Source organism: Molothrus aeneus, chromosome 9, assembly GCF_037042795.1.
Source record: "Molothrus aeneus isolate 106 chromosome 9, BPBGC_Maene_1.0, whole genome shotgun sequence".
Classification (NCBI taxonomy): Eukaryota; Metazoa; Chordata; class Aves; order Passeriformes; family Icteridae; genus Molothrus; species Molothrus aeneus.
Genome location: NC_089654.1, coordinates 17,833,702 through 17,853,691, shown reverse-complemented (window position 1 = coordinate 17,853,691; position 19,990 = coordinate 17,833,702). Strand labels below are relative to the sequence as shown.

At 41.1% G+C, this 19,990-nt stretch overlaps 1 protein-coding gene across 1 annotated transcript in view; it reads right to left on the bottom strand.

The window, feature by feature from the left end:
- Positions 1–14,368, bottom strand: part of PTBP2 (polypyrimidine tract binding protein 2) — a 185,702-nt gene extending 171,334 nt beyond the window's left edge. The window contains exons 1-2 of the mRNA XM_066556189.1: positions 14,294–14,368; positions 13,633–13,825 (exon numbers count right to left, since the gene is read on the bottom strand). The gene's annotated coding sequence lies outside the window, so the exon portion shown is untranslated. The remainder of the gene's footprint in view (positions 1–13,632; positions 13,826–14,293) is intronic.
- Between the last annotated feature and the right edge of the window lie 5,622 nt (positions 14,369–19,990).

The window sequence follows — 19,990 nt, the reverse complement described above, 5'->3', positions numbered from 1 at the left end:
ATAAAGACATAAGCCATCCTTGATTTTTCTAAATTCAGGAATTTCTTACCCTGCATTTTCCACTCCAGGCACTTTCCTCCCCTGGCTACCACACGTTATAGCTCAGCTACCTCAGAATCTGGTGGGAAATGGGTCCTTTTACCCAGACATCCTTCAGTGCCGAGAGGAGGGAAAATCAGCAGATTACCAATGTGCCAAGAATGTGGATATGTAAAGACATGGTAAAGTAACACATGATAGTAAACACCATCCAGCAATCCACTTTGGCATTCATGGTTATGGTATTTCATAATGCAAGAGGAAGGACTGGTCATTAATGGGACAAAAGACTGCTAAATTATTAAAAGGAACACATACACCACCAGCAAAGAACTGAAATGGAAGCTACAAAGAAAACCAACGTCTTATGAGAATTTTAGTATTCTGTGATTTCAGCAAAAGAAGCAAAGATAGAAGAGACAAATTATGTCATAAGTGGAAGAAGGTTAATTTCTGTAAATAAAATGTTACAATATTTTCTAAAAAACACATTCTAGATACATAGATACAATGTTCATAGGATGTGTTTTGGTGAGCTCTTCCTTTACAATATTTTAAATATTAGCAATTTAAGGAGACAAACCTGATTTTTACTTTGATACTGCAGTTCATTTCAATTGAGCTAGCAGCAAAGTACATGCAAAATCTAAACAGAAGACTTCAATAAAATGCTTGAGAATCATAGCATATCTAGCTCATGTTCCACTGTGGAAAAACACATTATTTATCAGTTTTGCATCTTCCAATGAATTTAAAAAAGAGCATTATCTCTTTTCTTATTTCAATATTTGTTTAGTGAGTCCTGGAAATTCTAGGTCAGGTATTTTGCACTAAACAACAACAACAACTAATTATCTTAGAAATCCACAGTGATAAGAAAAGTGCACAGTAAATATGTCATAACCAGGCAACAGCAGAAGGTAAGTTTTTATTTCATTTGCTGTGGATTGCACAAGTTGGTAAATGTTTTCTGGCAGGTATCCTTCAAATTCCAAAAATAATGCATCTATTTTATGGCATTATCTCAATTTCTATTATATTTGTTGATATCTTTGCAGTGAAACCATATTGTTATTAAGGTTATCATTACAATAGAAAATTGTATTAGCTTTTAAAAGCCTGTTCTATTTTATGTGTATCTAAATAGGAACATTATGATCACACATGATTCCCATTTGTCCTTGCAATACTCTTGACATTGCTGTAAATGGAAGCAGAGCACAAAGCCCTTACCAGGGCTTAAAATATTGCCCCTTTGATTGGCTGCACAGAAATCAGTTTTGCTTTTGTCGTGCAAAATCTGACCCTGATGGTTATATACTTCAAAAGGTACAAGCTCTATGTTCTCTTTACCTTTGACCACCAAGGTGGGTCTCTGTGCATCTCTATTTGTACAGTGTGGCAACAGCAAGCACCCAACATGTGCCAGAGGACTGATTTTTGAGGGTTTTGAAGTGTCTAAGAGCAGTGAGGTTACCAGTCCCAGGTGCACAGTGGGGAAAAGCAAGGTGTGCTGTCACCTCCAGGGGGTTCCTGACAGGATGTGTGACACCCCAGGCTCTCCGAGTGCGCAAGCTGTGCTGTGATTTCTGGAAGTGCAACACAGAAATCCACTGTGGGTGCTGATGTGCCTCTCCAGCAACAGGAGCAACCTAGATTTACACCCTTAAAGACAACCCAGCCCAGACTTCTACCTGTGCCCAAGAGGAGCAGCCAGGTTGAAGATGTGTGCATGGACCAAGCCAGGGCTGGGCAAAGGAGGCCAGACGTGGTGGAGTAAGAGTGACTACACCCTGAAACAGAGATAAGGCCCTTGGGCAGGATGAAAAATCTTCAAAAATCATAAGCAAGGAGTTTTTTTATTGAAAGTAATTAATGCCATGACTGCTGAGAAATCAGACAAGTTCAGATCATTTCCCGTCACCTGATGACCAGCTAACGGCTGTGAATATTGAGAGCAATTTTATTTTTTTTTTCCCAGATAAGATGCAATTTAATTTCAGCATCTTGAAATGTTTTACAGAGTGCAGTTGTGTCTCCTCCTTGCTGACACAACACCCAGTAGTTCAGGGAACACTAGGGCATGTGATTACAGGGCAGATCCGAGTCAGATACACCATATAATTAGGGCTGATGTATGGTGTGCTATGCTCTGAGAAAACCAAGAGTCTGGTCTAAAAAGTTCTCTGAATTGGGGTAATTACAATATTAATCACAATCCATTGAACTAAAGTGGAATTAAATACAAATTTTCTGTTTATATAGTAAATGCTGAATAACAATAAGTTAGCAACAGCATTTTGGTCTGGTTTAACTGCCTAACATCTGGAGAACATTATTACAGAGTCATCAGCCATTTGGCCAGTGCCCAATATGAAAGCAGTTTTACCCTTTTTTCTCTAAACATCAGCACACCCTCACCAGAACACACATATTTCTCTTTTCTCAAAATAGTCTCTTAAATAATTTCAAATATTGTAGATTTTAGATGGGGTAAGCCACTTGTTTCTGTTTAGAAAGCAAACAAAATTGGATCAAAATAAGAGAGCAATTTTAAATATCTAATTTAAGCAAAGATTATGCTGCTTATGAGAGCCTGTGGTAAAGGCAGTTGTTCCAGCTATTTAAACAATATGATTACATGGCATTTCACAGGATGGAAGAGACAGATTACCAGAAAGTTGAGAACTGTGTGCCCTTGTTCCTACATAAATATGTACACATAACATATCACTCGTTACTACCAAATTTATATGAAGTATAATTTGGTCTTTATTACAGTTGCTGAGCCTGAAAAGAACCTCTTTACTTATGAAGAATCCCTTTTTTTTCCTATAGTAATGAAAAAACACAGTTGTCAGCACAATATCCTGACATTCAGGATGCCAGCCTGTCTATACCAGAGTCAGATGTGAAAATAAATAGATATTAAACTGTCAGTCAATGAAATTACAAAGTCAAGAGCAGCTCTAGCTGCGATTCTGTGTGTTCTGTTTGATGGACACAGGTGTTTAAGTGTTATGAAATCCAGCAGAGCCTCAGAGTGAATAATGCACCTTCCAGCAGTTCTGTCCTAGCCAAAAGAACTGCAGTGAGCTCCCCTCTCACCCTGAGGCCGCTAAGCAGTCAATGTGCCCTAAGAAAGGGGACAGAAAGGGGACAGAAAGGGGACAGAAAGGCCTTCCAGGTTTAGCAGAGCTAAAGCCCAAGACAGTGTCTGTTACATTGAGGAATTACAGCTACACTTCTCTCAAACTGGGAAGGTTAGTCCCACTGGCTTTGCATACAAATCTAAGGCAGATGCCCAAAATCCACATCATTTATTTATTATTCATAAGGCACTTAAAGTCAATCATCTGTCACTAATAAACATTAACACTATTAAAAATTAATGATCATTTTACAGCATGCTGAGACAGATTCTTCTTTCTGTTTGATGAGTATTGGAGCAAAGTACATGGCTTTCATTTACTGATTCTGAAAAAGTGTTTATGCTTTGTATAATGCTTCTACTTCAGCTGCTCCTCTGAACACCAGTGACCCCCTTCTCTTGGAATGCCAAGAAATTATCAGTCTCATGAGAGAAGCTTGAAAGGATGGTTTTAGCTACAAATATGTATTTGCAGGGAGGAAAAATAAATTCTGGATTCAAGGTTATCACACATAGCACAAGCTTTTGTGATGACAGGGCTTTTTTGTCTCCCTTTCCACTTTCTGCGGAACAGTAAGGTGTCTGTGATGGGGGACACATGTCCCTGTGTTCCCCACTGTACAGGAGGGTCCTGTGCTCAGGCAATATACCACAAGTGGACAATGAGGCTGGAAATAACAGCTCTTACAAGACTACCTGAGAGTCTCACAAGCTGGAACAAGAAAAGGCTTCCTGAAGAGCAACTAAAAAAGCTAACTTCACCAAAGGTCCACACAGTGTCGCAGGGCACTTTCTTCTCTTAGTGGGTGGGAGGTAAAGCCCACTGCTAAAGAGGAAGAAAAAGCTTGCACCTTAACCCTCAAAAGGACATTCCCTCTAAAAGTAAAAATGATACTAAACCCTTCATCTTTTGTGCTCACAATTTCAAATATAAATCTTGGGGAATCCCTTTATGCATTGCTGTCTTCACAGGCAGAACTCATAACTCAGCACTGTTTCCTAACATATGCTCATCATGTTTTGCCCTGCTTCTTATTTTAGCAATTATATAATTGTGGAAGTGCTGTAACTATATTATAGGTAATCACTTGATACACAGTTGAGTCTCCTGAAATGCACTTAAATAAATCTAACCAAACCTGCATTGAAGACCACTTGAGAAGTAGAAGAGAGACAGTCCAATTGTGTGCATCAAATCAAAGTTTCTGTGAGTTATATCAAACCTCAAAAAACAAGCTAAACTTTAGGTCTCGGTGCTAGTGATATACTGGGGAAACTTGCCAAGACAGAAGATATATTAATCTTCCTCTTGCAATTTACAGTCTAATATTTCAGTGCCAAACCATTTTTCATAGAAAAACAGTGACTGTTACAAAATAGAAAGAGCCTTGTAGAATTAAGTGACTGCAATCATGCTGGGTTTTTTTCCTTACTGATGTTTCACATGAAATAGTCAATGAGGTTTTTCAAAGAACAGCTATCAGAGCTAGAAATGTACTGACCAATTGGAAAAACATGGTGCCACAGGATTGCTCCCTCTGCTGAGGACTGAGAAGGGCTTGTGTTCCATACATTTTACATTCCTGCCAGCTATTGCCATTACAAGTGATGCTTGGGGCCAAGAGAAAAACACAGCCATTCAAAAGTAATACTGCCTTTTAGGGAGCAGGAAGTCAGGAAAAAATGAGAACTCCCTGCAATGTCCCCAACAAGATCCAAAGAAAAGTCTTTTCAGGTACTGCAGGGCATCAGTTCGTGCCTCACACACCATTTTTACACTTGTACGTGTCCCGTCTTTTGCAGGGCCACACAAAGGTGGGCAGCTCTGTGAGTCATGACTAGGGAACTGAGACCTGGTCCTGCAATCACACACACCAATAAGCCCCAAAGAACCTCTAATTTAACAGTTTTGAACTGAATTAGGATACATAGCCTTCTAAATTTCAGGCTTAAGATTGTTCTGAACAATTATTTTTTAGTCATGCCACTTTGTCCCGCTACCTGCTCTCCACTGACAGTAGACTTTTTCATAATTTATCTAATTTTTATCTGAGAATTCATGCACTGGCAAGTTACTCTTATAAACAGAACTGGAATTACAGTCAAGAAGAAGATATATCAAAGCATCATTATTTAAACATAAAAATGCAATGAAACTGTTAACCTTTCCCTAAGGTGAAGGCGTTTATTGCTAAATTTTTGCAGCACAATTACATTCAAACAGACAAATGTTGGCTGAAAATGAAGCCTTTTTTTTTAATCTACCTAGGAGAAATGGAAAAATATCTTGAAATCAGCTGCCTTATATAAAATACTTGACTAAAACCTTTATTATTAAAAATACTAGAATTTTAAGGATAACTTTGAGAAAGCCAGTCAGCTAAAACACAGTGCCTTATCTGCCCTTCTTAAATATAAACCATAGCATCATAGACTGGCTTGGGTTGGAAAGGACCCTAGAGATCATTTAATTCCAATGTCCCTGTCATGGCCAGAGAATCTTGCACTAGACCAGGTTCCTCAAAGTCCTGTTCAACCTGGCCTTGAACACTTCCATGGATGGGGCATCCACAGCTTCTCTGGACAACAAGTTCCAGTGTCCCAGCCTCACAGTAAAGAATTTCCTCCTGATACCTGATCTAAACCTATCTTCTTTCAGTTTAAAGCAATTACACCTTGTTCTATCACTACATGACCTTGTAAAATACCTTGCACTGACTTTCTGCAATATGTAAGCTGTAATTCATATTCACTTCTAATACAAAATCAGATTTTTTTTTTTACATTATGCTGTGCAAGCCACATTTCCATAGATTTGTTGCAATTGTCACAACACAGACACCATACCGCCCCAAATATATCCACGGGCTGGTTCATGCCTTTGCCTGCTGCCCTGGAGCTGCTCCCCAGCCCACTGGGGACAACTGCCTGACAAAGAGCTGCCCCCTTTCAGACAGGGCATTCCTGGCATTGGCCTTTGGAATACTGTCAGGAAAGGTGCTGGATGAGGACATGTGTCCCTGGGACACACAGTCCGACAGGCTGCTCACAGCCCCCTCATTTCCAGCCTGCCCTCACTGGAGGGTGTCAGCTCCCCAAGCTGGGTCTCTCAGCTGCTCTGCCTGTTCTCCTCCCCTCTGTTTTCAGTCAGGTCGCTCAGGTGTCACCTTCCTCCCACCGGAAAAGACACAGAACTCTTTGCTTCCCTAGACAAAGCAGTGCTACCCCCCAGGGCCCATCTGGAGACCCATCAGAGGCCATACAGATTATAGATAGCCAGGACCTCATGTGGGCCTCTGGCACAAGGGACACAGCCAGGAACCCAGAGCATTGCAGCAGGAGGGAGGGCAGCCCATACTGGGCCCCAAGAAACAGCAACACTTCAGCACCAGTATTTATAAACACAACTGAGGGCTGCTGTCTCTCTCATATGATTGCTGGGCCACAAACTATGGGCCATCTGCCTGCAGTCTATTATCACAATCTGTGAACAATTAGAGACAGGATATTTCATTTCAGAAAATAGCAAAGTTAACAAAAAGGCACAGAAAAAAAGACAGTAAACAATCAAAAAGCAAGCAACAAAACAGCAGTCTGCCCCTGCACAGAGCCCCATTTGCCAGCCCTTGAACCCCCCAGCTCCTGGACCACCACCACATCAGCTGACTCAGAGGAGGGATGACTGCTGCTGCTGCTGAGTGGGTGCCAGCAGCAGCACTCCTGCAAACACCAGGCCCTGCTCTCTGAGACCTGAGAGCACATAACCCTGTCTGTGAGACCAGCTCACCACATGCAGGAGGCATGAGAGCAGCCATAGTCCACATGGCATCATGTCCAAGTGACATGTCCCTTTCCCAGCTGTCAGGTGAGCTTGTACCAGAACTGCCAGCCCTTTTGCACTCTCCTCATCCTTGTCTTTCTTACATGGACCTTGGGTCTTAGCCTCCCCAGCTACAGCCCACCCTTTGACTTAGGCCAGATGGGATTCAGACCAAGCAGGCTCTGTACCTTGGTGTCCCTGGGATGTCCCCATTGGTCAGGCAATGGCTGCTTTCAGGAAAAGCCTGCCTGGAAATGCCACCTGCTTCCATTTACTGATGGTCAGGGCCCACCAGATGGGAATTCTAAGCACTTAATGGCTCAAGGAGAACAGGAAACAACTGACTCCTGCTCAGCCCTGAGCTCTGCAAGGGTGAGATGAGAGGCTGCCACCCCTGCCAAGGGATAACCCCAGTTCAGCTGGTGCTGTGCTCCTGGCTGTGGCTCTGCACCTCTACAGACCTGACACCACTGGATTCCTCATTTCCCCAGGGATCTATGTCATGTTTCGGGTGGGAGTCTCCCAGGATGCCCCAAGAGACACTGCTAGATGGGATAGGGAAGCTGTGCAGGTGCTGGGGAGGCAGCCTGGGATGGCACTGCCAGGCTGAGCCAGCACAATCCCGTGGAGAAGGCTTAAAGAGCAACAAAACCCACACACATGCACAGACTCTGCATCAGTCTTCAGTGTAGTCTGAGCAATTAGTGGCTTCTTACAAGAGGAAAATGATAAAGAAAGTAAAAATCCAACTGCCTTAAAACAACAGATACTCCCAATTCATTTCTAATTTATGCATTCTTGTCATATGAAAGCCACTTGCTTAAGCTGCTTTTCTATCTATTTGCAGTCTATTCAGACATACAATGCTCAGTGGGGGTCTGTCTCCATGATTCATTGGCTCAGATTTCCTATAGAGTTTACATGATGTCTACTAAGCCCCATACAGTTTTGTATCCATTATAACCAGGGACAAGCAAGCAGGGCTCAGGAGGCTGAGCATCCATCTAAGAATAGCTTCCTGTCTTCCAGCTCTCTTCACAACAAATGAACAATGGTTACATTTTACGGGCTAGCATTGCGTGGTGAGGGGAAATTAGAGGAACTTGTCTGAGTTAAATAAGGGAAGAAGCATTTAGAGTGAAGCTCCTTAAATGAACAGGTCAATAACTAGTTTACTGAGACCAAAGCACATAGCTAATGAGAGAATAAAGAATTATTCTTGTCAAGAGAGAAAAAGATGCTGCCCTGGTTTTGTGCTAAATAATTACATTCATTATGTTTAAGACAGCCTTGCAAGTGGTCTTCTGCAGTAGTAAATTCATTAGCAAAGCTAATAGGCAAACTACTATTGGGGCAAATCTAAACGATTGCAATAGGATGGATGGCAAAGATGGGGAAAGGTAGTATGAGAGCTAAGAGCCAAAGTTAGCTTTAAGTATAATTGAATTTATCTTCTCATCAACTTTAAGACCTCCTTCTGGGCTTGAAACAAGGAGAGAAAAAGGCGTTGAAATGAAAGGATATTCACTTGATTCGATTTGTTGCTAGCTTTTCCAGCTTACCAAGCTGTCTAAACTGACCTCTTGACACATGACCACAATTATAAATCCAACAAAAATTAAAACGCTAACTAAATTAGCTCAATGCTTCCAAGTGACAAAATATCTCAAATGTGTCAGTAAGCCATCTCCCCAGCAGACACACTAAAAAAAAATAACCAGGCTTTGAATTTCCCAAGAACTTCATGAAACTTAGCTGGGCAGCAGGAAGGTTGGGTCGCCTTCTTTAATCATGCCCTGCCTAGATTGTACCGCAAGAGCTTCACAGACACAAACGCAGCGCACTGAGGCGAGCCTGGTATGTACCAGCCTCGCTGGAGCCGGTGTGCGGAGCCAGCCCGCAGGACAGAGCAGGTCACTGTCGCCGGGCACGGCGGGGTCTGGCACGCCCATGCCCGGGCAGGGCTCCTGGGCTGCTCTCACCCGCACCCCGAGGCGCACAGCAATGCAGGCAGCTCCTGCCACCGTGCTCAGAACAGGACAGAGCTTCCGCTGACAAGGTACAAGGGATTTTTTTTTTCTTTTTTAAATGTTGAAACAGCTTTTACTATATTAAAAGTGAGATTCCAAAGCGAGATTCCAAAGTGAGATTCCAAAGTGAGGTTTTTTTCTAAAAATAGCTTTACCACTAAGAAATGAAAATGTGTCATGATTGAAAAAAATACGTACTAAAAAACCTGGGAAAGAAATCATCAAATATTTAAGCTTTTTTTCTTTCAATGTAGAATATAAATAATTTTTTTTTAACTTTGTAAAAGTCTTATTAAACTGCCTGATTCAGGTTCATCTGGGTTGGATTCAGTTTTGTCACTCAACCAAAAATCTGTTATACATCATATCTGTCTAGCTGTTTCAAATGGACACTCAGGGTATTGGCTAAGGGCATCCAAAAAGCAGCATTTCAGTAATTGGATTTTGGAAAGACAGAAAAAAAAGTAATTGCAATGAAGCCCATAGCTGAAAGAAAAGAGAAGGAAAAAAAAATCTTTGCCAAGTGGAAATGGGAATAAATGTTCTTGGTTACTGCTGCATCCTGAAAAGCCAGAATAAGCCTCAGGCTCCCCAGCAAACCTAGTTCAGAAACCTCCTCAGCTGATCTCTCATTTCTTCTAGGTAGTTGCCTTATCCAGGCAAGTTAAAAATTCAGAATCGAACTCTCTATGAGAAATTGGGAAGACAGATACATTGTACATATGAAGAAGGATATGCAGAGAATTCTTTGCCTACACTAAACACTGGGGAATCACCACCTTTGTCATTTCAGGGGAGGCTGGTCTCTTCCCTCCAGCCATCCCAGAGCATTCACCCCAAGAGCAGGTCTGGTCTGCATGGGCTGTGACACAAAAGGCTGCCACAGAGCACAGCACCTCTGTGCATCACCAGAGGAAAATCTGTGATCTTCATCCTTCTCTCATCACCTTCTTTCATGCATCCACAGCCTTCAAAAGATGCAAAAAAAAAAAAAATCTGAGCTATCTAGATAGCGACAAAGCTTTCTTCTTAAAGAATTTTTAATTAATAATTTCCACAGGGAAACAGGGAAGATGAAAACAAGAAGATAACTGTTATGAGTTTGAGAAAGGTGGGAGAGAGGTGTTTTACTGAGGACAGGCTTAAGCACAGGCTGGGGAGAAGTTGGCACTTTGTTCTCTCAAAGGTAAAGACTAGACCTGGCTTCCTCACTAGGTTTTTGACAGTTATTAACTAATAAAAACACATTATGCAATCTTTACATTTAGAGACCCAAAACATTCAGTTTTGGTCAGAAAAGTGACTATGAAAGTGTCATCTTGTTTCTGCACTCATCTGTTCTCTTAAGTCCTTGCTCTCTTGTCAAAATATATCCACTTTACTCACTAATGTTAATGGGAGCTCTATATGCCAAGCACAGAAGATTGGCCTCTTAAGCTTTCCCTATTTGCCTGCTAATAAAGCACACTTTTTATCCCAATAAGCAAGGGAAAGCCAGCACAGGTGCACCACAGTAATATGCATTATACATTGCCTCATGCTGTGCTACCACTGGCGAAGCTGTATTCTCATTCCAGAACTTGTACTTTTGGTGAAGGTTAGTGATGAAGTACAGCACAGGTCATAAACAACTGAGCTTCATTTTCCACAACTAGACAGAGCAGCAGGCACCTAGGAAAAAAATTATACTAGCTTGTAAATGGAACAATTTAATATGAAAGTAACTGATGGCAAATAAACACAGAATGCCAAGGCATCTTATCTGTCACTTAGTCATACTCTGTTCCTTATATTTCTTTAGAAATCAAATCTAGTAAACTAGAATTTATTCAATGTTACCAAAGAAATCACTTTAGAATTTGAAATATGCTCCTAAGAAGGGAGAACACTGTGCTTTTTCCTGACAAAAACCTTTTCTACAGGCAGTGCATCGACAAGGTCTGAATAGCACAGCCATGGCTAAGATTTTCCAGCCAGGTGCTGGAAACACTCTGCACTGTCATCATTTTACAAAGTAATCTGCATGGTGATGAAACATTCTCAAAACAGCAGAGCTTAAATTATATGAATGGCAAAATATCTCCTTGTCTTGTTTCTTCAGTTACCTCCCAAGTGCAGAGGTTCTTTCTCCAAATGTGTGATGCTTTCAACATGCTCTTGACCAACTGCCTCTTTTTTAAATGACACAAACGTTCTTGTTACCTACTGCAGCTAGTGGTACTTGAACCCAGTCTCTTCTAGAAGCAAAGGCTTTATTTTCTGACTTCCTGCAGCAAGAAAATATTCATTGCTTATGGACTCCCACTGACAGGTCAATGCAATCTCAGTGTTGCATCAGCAGCAGATTTGAGTCTTTTACGATAGATGTGAGGCTTGGCCATAGAAATCTATGTGAAATTCTGGGAAGCACTGAGTCCAAACAAAATCAAGTTGAAACTGGAGGAACAATTGAAAAGATGCATTTTTACTTTAAGTGTGATTTCTGGGAAGGAGAACAGCAGTGAAGCAGTGTCCCAGGGAGGCTGTGTCATCTCTACTCTTGAAGGTTCACTACAGCAGACCAGACAAAACTCTGAGTAACTTGGTCTGGCCTCATGGCTGACCCTGCTTTCAGAAGGAGTTCAGACCTAGCTCTCCTGTAGTGCCTTCCCTACCAAGGAAGGACTATGTGGAGGAAAAATGTGTTTCTGCTTGGGGTGGGGGGGATGATTCCCCCCCGACTTACCTCACCTTCCCAGGTACCCTTTACCTCATACCTCAAAATAAGTATGAGACCTTGATATCTGAGAACCAGCAAAATGAGGACTGGGGAAATGTGTGCATGGATGAAGGCTCTTCCAAGATGGAGGTGTCACCCAGGGCTGGGCAGCCTACCCCCTGCATTAAAACTTCCTCCATGAAGAAAAAAACAAAGGTAGTAGCTATTGGTGACTTGCCTTTTGAGGGGGATGGAGGGCCCAGTCACTGACCAGACCCAACCCACAGGGAGCTACATTGCCTCCCTGGGCCCCACACAAGAGACATCACCCAGGACCTTCCCAGCCTGCTACAGCCCATCAAGTGTTACCCTGCACTGGATTTCCAGGTAGGCAGTGACAAGGTCCCAAAAAGAAGGTTGCAAACAATCAAGAGGGATCTCAGGGCCTTAGGTCAGCAGGTCAAGGGATCTGGAGCACAAGCTGGTTCATTTCTGTCCCTCCAGCTGCAGAGAACGATGGAGCAAGAGAGACACAGAGCTCCTGGGTCATGTCTGGCAGAGGTTGACAATGATGGAGGGACTGGAGCAAATCACAAGGAAAGACTGAGGGAGCTAGGGCTGTTCAGCTGAGAAGAGAAAACAGAGGGAATCATATCCCTCTCTGTCTGTGTCTGAAGGGAGGTGTCAGAGGATGGACCAGGCTCTGCTCAGGGGTGCTGAGCAACAGGACAGGAGGCAATGGGCAGAAACGGACATACGGGAAGTTCCACCTAAATATGAAGAACTTATTTACTGTGAGGGTGACCAAGCACTGGAACGGATTGCCTTCTAGTCTCCCCCACTGGGGAAATTCCAGAACTCTCTGAATGAAATCCTGCACAGTGTGCTCTACAATGATTCTGTCTGAGCAGGGAGGTTGGACCAGACACTGCAGTCCTTTCTAACCTTACCCATTCTGTGATTCTGTGTGACATGAGGTCTCACTCAAAATCATACCACCATCTACAGCCAGCCACAAGTCAAAAGAGATTCTCACTGCCCATTCTCTGAGCACATGGCATCTTGGTGCACCCACAGGCCTCTTGCTAATCCCTCCCTAAACACTGTTCTTTCTTACCCAACAAAAGTAACTCTTTTGTTACTTTCCACAATTCTTTCCTAGAACCTGTAGGTACAAACCTACAAGCCTTAGAGAGCCTCACTGGTCTTTCTCAGTGTTTTCTCAAAACAGAGACTGCTGTGCAGGGAGCAGCAACAAACACCTCTGATATTCATTTCCAACCATTCAGATTAGCATTCTGCATTCACTGCTATTTATATCCTCTAACTTCTTTATACCTATGGCTCAGTGAATGTGTCCTAAACCTCTCCCTGGTTTATGAGTGTGAATTTAGTTTTTATGTTTACTGACTGCTAATGAGGCATCTTCCTGCATTAAACCTGCATAAAACTAGGTACCTACTGTAAAACACTCCTTTCCCACTGTTTTTTGTCAATTACAAAGGGAATTGCAATCTGGAAACAATTGATAATGGGCATGAAGAGATGCTCACTATTCTCTTGATGTTTCAGAGTGAATTTAGTTGCAGCAAGTGGTCAAAACATGGCCCAGTAGAAGAAAGAAATCCCTCTTAGTCAAATCAAACTAGTAAGAACCCTTGAAATCAGGATGGAGCTGGACTTAGCAGATCTGAGCAAAGTGCCATGAAGCACCAGTGCCCAGACATGCCATGGCATTGCCACTACTCATCATCCCCTCTGGACTGTTTCCAGTTTCTGAGTGCACCTTGTGAAAGAAGAGCAAGCATAGAAACCCTCAGTGGTTTACAGTGCCTCCAGCTTAAGCTTTGCCACTTAGCCAATGCAAAATAAATTGAAAACTCCCCAGACATACCTCAGTTGATTCAATTCTTCTGCTTTGGAAGCTGAGGAGACAGAGCTACAGCATTCGCATATTTTCCTACGCACAGAGCCAGACTGTGAGCTTGGAGGAGATACAGGGCCTAGGGAAGGAGCTCTCATTCCTTCTTACTCTGCCATGAGGGTGAAAAAACCAAACTACAGTTCAGATTTCCACTACTGCAGGTCTGTGGAAAGAGCAAAACAGCAAATGAGTTTTGACATAACAACCCAAAATTGGCGATGGAAAAGCTGACTAGCACATCCATGGCTGAATGTAGTTATTTTGTGTAATGTAAAAAATTCTACTACAATTGCATATGATCTATATTCTTGGCCTTTAAATCAAGGCTAATCCACGGTTTTTAAGATGTCAGTTTACCCTTAAACAATATAAATGGCTGTCCACAGCAGACACAGCTGTATTAGAGGGGAGAACATTGAAAATTTGAGGAAGAACATCTCCATCTAACTGCCTGCCTGTAACTGAGAAATCAGCTTTCTTCCCTAGAGAAAAAAAAGGTTGACATTAATTAGGTGATTGTTTAACAATGCACGCAAAGTTTTTATTGTGAAACATTATTTTATAGTGAAATATATGCACATCCCCACCTTGGCAGAATCTGATAGAAGATGAAGAAGAATGCAGTACATACCGTCAAATGGATGACAACTTCATATAACTTCTTCTGAGAGAAAGCAGCCTGTTGTTTACTGCATTTATCGACAATCTGTGAAAGTAGACCAGGAATCAGTCTAATTACCAGAGTGCCAGTTGTGCTTGTTAACACCAGCTTTGTGACCAAATGTTATTCCACAGTTGTCACATCACAAGAAGGTTTCATTACTAACATAATAGTGAACAAGATCACATGCCTGGCTATTGATTGATCTGCCACACAAAGGAAGGACGTTTGTTGTCTCTATTATAACCAGTTACATCTTTGTCTGCCTGTATAATATGCACAGGAATGTATCACAAGCAGTTGCTGCAGTGTTTCTTAATTTCTGCCTGTTACCCCCATTAACAGCCCACTAGGATTTGCAGACTTTACCAATAGAGAAGAAATGACCTTGCCATAATTTGTCTTTCACAATCTTCAAAAAATTGTTTCCATCAACCTTCCTGCAGTCCTACCAGGATTGAGACTTACTCAACATTTGCATTATAAATGTATCATTTCTGCCAAATCAAAAGCTATTTTAATTCTTTCTGCACACAATTGGGTAACACAGCAGGAACAGCAGAAATATTCATCGTTACTGCAGTTGAATGGCCCTGAAAGAACTATATCTTAGACCAGAGAAATGCTCTGCTAACAAGCATTCTAGACAAAATGAACTAAGACTGACCCTCAGAGTATCAAGATATTGCTTGACTGACCAATCATAAATGCAAACAGCAGCTTTCAGGCCTGTTGCTGATATGAGAAGTGAACAGCCTTGTTTATTTTTCTATGAACTCAATAAATATTACAATACAAAAGTGGATTTGTTTATCATTGTGAGCCTACAGAAAAACAAGCATGCCTCATCATCTTATCTGATGATGAATGATTTATCAGGCAGAACATGAATCTGCTTCTGAGTCTATTTTCCTGTTTATGCTTGTTGAGCAGATACAATTTAATGAAGAATATAAAGTACTTAAAATCTGTCTACCATTAATAGTTTAATTAAACTGACATGTACTTCAAAAACAGAGAGACAGAAAACATTAATTTTGGTTATAAAGGGCATGGCATTATTAAAGTGCAATTAAAAACAACATTCACTTACAATTAATAGCTAAAACAATTTAATTATTTAACATCTAATTGTCAGTTCTGGCTAACCTAGCCACCCCGAGATAGGTGTGTTCTTTGGGCCTCATGTGTAGTACGTTACATGGCCAAGCCCCAAGCACAAGATAACAAGTTGCTCCTGAGCAATATCTCACTGCAAATGCCCTGACAAAGACCTCACTGTGCCAGGGGTGGCAGAGAGGCCTCCCATGCCCTTGAGGTGCCAGTTCCCAAAGGATCCCTCCTGAACCCCTCCACTGGGGCAGGTAACAGCCTCTGCTGGGGCTGCTGCTAAGTCTAGGGGATGACTGGTGAGCCAGCTCCTGGCATTGGGATCACTTTCCTCGGTAAAAGCACTCTTCCAGGACCCTTGGACATACTGAAGAACCTGTTTTCTTTCTAAACTTCATGTCTCACAGCTCTCTCCTTCTGTCCCACTTGATTGAAATTGATCAACTGGCTCAGCAATTATTTGATGGAAGGCACTGAAAAAGAGGATCAAAGAAAAGCAGCTCAGACACACAGGTCTCATTTTGCTTGGAAACAGGACAAAATACCCTCTCCTGCCAATTTCAAAGTTAAAACCCAAAGATGCAACGTGAGAGTATGCCAAAGAATTCGTTTAAGATGACTTAAGATGACTTCTCAGGAGCGTAAATCCTTCTTGAACAAAGTAGCAGTGGAAATGTCCCTGAAATTCAGCCTACATTTTTTTAAGAACATAGCAACAAGCAAGTTTAGAAATTCTATCTGAATTTTAGGTTCAGAAGAAAATACAGACTGAAAACACAGAACTAGTCTGAAAACATGAATTCTGTTCAACAAGGAATTTCAGTACTTTCAGAGACATATTGAGAAGTCAGTTTTTTTATGCTTTCCATCAAAAGTGAGATGGAGCTGTCCCTCATAGCCAGGCTCCCCACTGCAGAGACATCCATCTGTGAATGGAGTGACCGTGCCTGGGTTACACCACTAGCCAGGCACAGGCCACCAGGCAGCTGGGATTTCTGGCATACATTTGGGAGAAAGTTGGGTTTCAAGGATTTTCTTTAGAAATACTATTTAATTAAACAATTCCCAAGAAGCATTGTCCTAATCACAGTTAAAGAAAAACAGCTGCTAGTTTTCTTCATGTGGGCAGCATGTCATGGCAAGGTCAAGGGCTCTCAGCAGAACTTCACAGGTCTCAAAAGTTTACTCCTACAAGGACATTACAGAATTAATATCCTACCAAGCCCAGCTAGCCTGGAGCAGATATTAGTTCAGGACTATTTCACTAGTTCCTATAACTTTAATTTACTCATTTCCTTATAAGCTGAGGTGTGTGGAGTGGCTACAACTGTTCCCATAAACCCAAAAGAAGACACAGTCCTCTATTACCTCCTCATGTGGAAAGGAGGGCAAAGCCCAACAACATAACGTAAATGTTCACAAAAGGTTTTCTTTGTGCCTTCTTTCCAATCCAGAGACTGCCATCACCTTTGTCGCACCACCTAATGGTTGCTGACTCTCTTCTGAAGCCTGGGAAAAGGAGAAATCCTTCTGCACAGGCTGCAGGTGGCTGAGCCAAGCTGGAGCCTCTGTGATTGAGAAGAGACATGTGCTCAGCCTGTGTCTGCCTTGCAGGGACAGCTTTCACATCTGGGATGACACCAGGGCTCCAAACCTTTACACTGTGCTGCAAGGAAGGCACCTGGGCTTCCCTAGAAGAATCTGGTTGAGGAAAATGTGGTTTTATCCATGATTCCATAGAGAGCATTTTACTGACAAAAATACTTTCTCACTGCACCTGTAATCAATATATAAAAAATTAGAATAAAATTAATCAGTACATAATAATATATTCCTGCACTTCAGTTCCTCTATGGAATTTTTTTTTCTTGATTTTAATCTCTGTTAAATTTAACACTTAAATTTCTCTGTGGAGAAATTTAAAAGAAGAGTGAAATGGCAAAGAGTGGGATTTAGTAGAATCATTGAAAAATAAAACATAAACAGTGTCACTCTTTACCTTTTCTCCTCTAAAGAGTATTATAATAATCTATTTTCAATGCAGCCATTAAGGCAGGCACCTTCTCTTATAAACACCTGCACTGACACATCTTAGGGATTGAATTCAGACAAGTTATCCTCAAAAGAGTAAATAGAATCATAAATGGTCAGAGTTAAAGCACTTCCGACCAGAAGAAATTATTATGAGAATGGGTGTTCATTTGAAGGTCTTGTGAGGAATTCAGCCAGTGAAGCACTGAGGAGCATTTTCTGGGCAGGTACCAGATACCCTCACTGCAGAGAGATCAGCTGCCTTGCCACTGAGCAAAGCACAGGGAGGTGTCTGCTAAGCAGCTGAAGACTTTTAAGGGGTTTGGCTCTGCCAAACCACATTAAAGCTTTGTTCACACTCTTTTCAATATCTGTAACTAAGATTTAATTGCAGTCTAATACAGACCACCAGAGTAGTGAGAATAGAGGATAAAGTAAATGAAGAGACATGAACAGCCTATACAGCATTGCATAGAAGCCAGAAGTGAAATCCCTGGTGCCTGGACCAAGCTTCTGTGCTTGCATGGGGATTTCTACCAGATTGCTACAACCACACCAGTAATCAGATGTTTGCATATATAGAACAAAACACCAGGCAATTACTGAGCTGTGTTTTATTCACGGTTTATTCACTGTTATGTGACTGATGCAGCCTGGAAAGACAAACATCTTGTGAAATACTGTATTCATTGACCATGAGTTTCAATATTTTCTTTGAAGACAGAACATTGCCTATCATCTCATACTTTTCAAATCTATATATCAAGCCATACCCTACTAGGAATTTTTTTTTTTTTAGATTTCCTACAATTTTTTGCAATTTTTTTTTGTGCAAAAACACCTTCAAATACTATAATTTTTAATCAAGGCTTTGCCCCACATAAAATGCAGGTAAAGTAGGTCTAAAGCATTCCTGACACATAACTAGTAAGAAAAAACCTACCAAAGTGTGTGGCTGTTTAGGTGGCTTTACAAATGAAATCAAGGCATTAGACACAGAATTTGCTATTATTGTGTTTAAATTAAGCTTGAAATGTCATGAAACTGAAATAAAAATCAGAAGCAGAACAGGGTATCATTTGGTTTCTGAATACTAAATGCAATCAAAAGGTAATAGTACTTATAGATTTTTCACATACAAACAGATTTATGAAACTGATAAAAACCATTTGCTCACTGAAATTCAGGAATCTGGGTGGCTTCTTCTGTGAATAATCAAATAAGTTAACTCAGGTAGCTTCTGTTTTAGTGCTACAGACATACAGAATTTATATTTTAAAGGGCACTTTTTAAAAAGCATGTAACTTTACATTAATGTAATTTAAGATAATGAGACAAACTATAGTATTAAAAAGGAACCAAGTTCAGTGTTCACAGTCGAAAAAAATGGGAAGTCATCAATTTTCATTTTGCTGCTAATAAACTTTACTTTCACACTTGCATACACAAGAATTTATTCACATATCCTGACGGCAGGAGCCATTTACTTTAAGAATTTTTTTTCTTTATATATTTCTATTTCATGATTTTATGAAAATGCTACTATTAATTTGAAGTTCCTGAAGAGCTTTTTTCAGTTCAGAAAAATCTTTCAGTTGTTTTTCAGCATCTCTGATTACTGTAAGTAACCTGCAGTCTCAGTAAGAGTTGAAAGTTTATTGACTCAGAATTTTCTTGTGATAGCTTTTCAAAACTTAGTATTTAAATGAGTTTATATATTAAGCAAAGCAGCAAAAATGTACTGAAAATTTTAGGGGCCCTAGGGCCTTCTCAAGATGCATGATGTCTCTTCCCTGCTTTGGAGTCTCAAGAATGGAGAGAAAAAAAAAATCCTATTTTCAGAAGAAGAAAAAAAAAAAAACCTAAATACCACCCTTAAAATACCAGATCACATCAAATCTGTTTCAGCTACTCATGGCTCTGGGTTTATATTCATGTTCTGCTTGCCAATATTTTGGGTAGGATTCTGAAGCCGCACTTTGATCCTTTAAGGACCTCCTATCCCCTGGGCTGAGGTTTGATTCAGTATTGGAAGTACCAGAACAGCAGCTGCTCTTTGAGCAATCTGGATGAAATTTCTCAAGAGCAGCTTTTCCTGCAATATTTTAAACCAATCTGAATTGAGAAAAGCAGGGACAAAATAAAAAAGATAAACACAGATATCAGACAGAGTAAAACCTGGAAGGGGAATGTGGAAAGCAGAATGGGAGCTAGGAAATACACATTTGTGGAAGGACTAGGCAACCAAATGGAGAAAATGAGAGAAACATTTGAGAGAAAAAACTGAGGAGCAGAAGGCTGACAGAGGAGGCAAAATCTGTGAGGGGGGAAAGTGAAGAGGGGTAACAAACAAGCACAGAAAGGAACCAAAAAATACCACTGAAAGAGGTGAAGGAAGGACAAAGGGCAGAGAGACAATAACCAACTGCATGAAACAAAAACAGCAGGGCAGAGAGATGGTGAGGAAGGTAAACTGGATACCAATCCAAAAGGCAAAAATTTTACAGAGTGAAAGTCCAACCTATA